The sequence below is a fragment of the Erinaceus europaeus genome, unplaced genomic scaffold (assembly GCF_950295315.1).
Source record: "Erinaceus europaeus unplaced genomic scaffold, mEriEur2.1 scaffold_265, whole genome shotgun sequence".
NCBI lineage: Eukaryota > Metazoa > Chordata > Mammalia > Eulipotyphla > Erinaceidae > Erinaceus > Erinaceus europaeus.
This window is the reverse complement of record NW_026647878.1, coordinates 107,573-109,387: the sequence shown is the minus strand read 5'-3', so window position 1 is coordinate 109,387 and position 1,815 is coordinate 107,573.

Genomic DNA, 1,815 nt, shown 5'->3' with positions numbered 1-1,815 from the left:
GCTATCACTCCTGCCGTATGCACCCTGCCCAGCCCACCTCTCTTCCAGCTCCCTGATTCTTCTTTGTGGTCACCCGGTTTCAAGTGAGCTATCTTAGGCTCTGCTTTTTCACCTAGTTGCATTCTGTATACACATCTCACCAACACTCACTGCTTTTAATCACTACCACGTGCCCTGTCCTACATTTTTTTTTTTTGGGGGGGGGCAGGGGAACCCTTGCCTTCTGAAACATGGTCATTTGGAAACTCTTAAGGTTCTTTCCAAAAAGCTTTAGTGCCCTGAAGGGCTAAGATTTCCCTGTAGCTGAATCCTGATTTTCTTGTTCTTTCTTTCTCTTTTAAAATGTTATTTATTTTAATGAAAAAAGAGATACCAAAAAAGAGAGAAACAGAGAGAAAGACCAGAGCATGGCTAAACTCTGGTTGATGGTGGTGCTGGGGATTATACCTGATACTTCAGTGTCTCAGTCATGAAAGTCTTTTGCATAATCATTATGCTGTCTCCACAGCCCTGTATTATTATTATTATTATTTTTACTTGAGTACTGTTCAATTTTGGCTAGTGGTGGTGCAGGGGGGGGAACTGAACCTGGGAGCTCAGAGCCTCAAGCATAAAATTCTGTTGTTTAACCATAATGCTGTCTACTCAGTCCAGAATTCTAATTTTTTTATTTCTTTATTGGAAGACTAATGGTGTATAGTCAATAGTAAAATACAGTGGTTTGTACATGTGTAACATTTCTCAGTTTTCCGCATAATAATTCAACCTCCACCAGAATTCTCAATTTTAACACAAACATACTTCCCCTTCCAGACAACACATGGTCTGAGGCCTAGCTGACTCACCTAGACCCCTTACTTCCCCTGGGCAGCCAGTCATACCCGGAAGCGGGGTGCTCTTCTCCCTCCCCCCACAGTAAAACCACTGCTCACTTAGTTTCCAGCCTTCCCTGCCTTAGGATGACAAAGCACTTTTGGCACCCAGTGCCTGCTGCTTTCAGCCAACAAAGTGCTGAGTCACGGTGGGAGAGGAGAGCACGTCTGCTACAACACCCCAGCCCCACCCCTCCGCTCCAGGCCCAGCCCCTCGGGAGCACAGGGCCTGGGGCCTCCAGGAAACAACGGCAGGCTTCTCCTCTGCCCATCCCCCACGCCCCTCCCGCCACTGCTGACCCCGGGAGAGCAGCCAAGCTGCCCGCCTCTGGGAAGTCACGAGTTGCTGGGCTTGCAGGAGAGGGAGACCGTGTTCTGGTCAACAGGTCCAAAGACCAGGCATAGCTTGGGAAACTTGTAGTGGTTTGGAAATTCTAAAACGTAGGTTCACAGGATGTATACACACACACACACACACACACACACACACACACACACACGCAGCAGTAGCCCAGATGCATACACACACACACACACACACACACACACACACACACACACACACACACACACGCAGCAGTAGCCCAGATGCCCAGGTCAGAAAGCTGGGAGGCTGCTCACAGACACCTGGTCTCTTCGAGGGGAGTCTACCACTGGGCTGGTTGGAATGGGGAGACAGTGACTGCAGCTTCTTAGTCCTTGGGCCCTAGTCTCTCCCCACTTTTGGGAGGACTTGGGGCCTGGTTCTGTCCAAGCTCTGACTCTAGCCCAAGTCTCCTGCCTCATGTGCCACCTTGCTCAGAAGGCTTAGAACCATCTCTCTTTTTTTTTAAGGGTTTTTTTTTAAAGACTTATTTATTTATTTATTTATTTATTTATTTCCTTTTTGTTGCCCTTGTTGTTTCCATTGTTGTTGTAGTTATTGTTGTTGATGAGGTTGTTG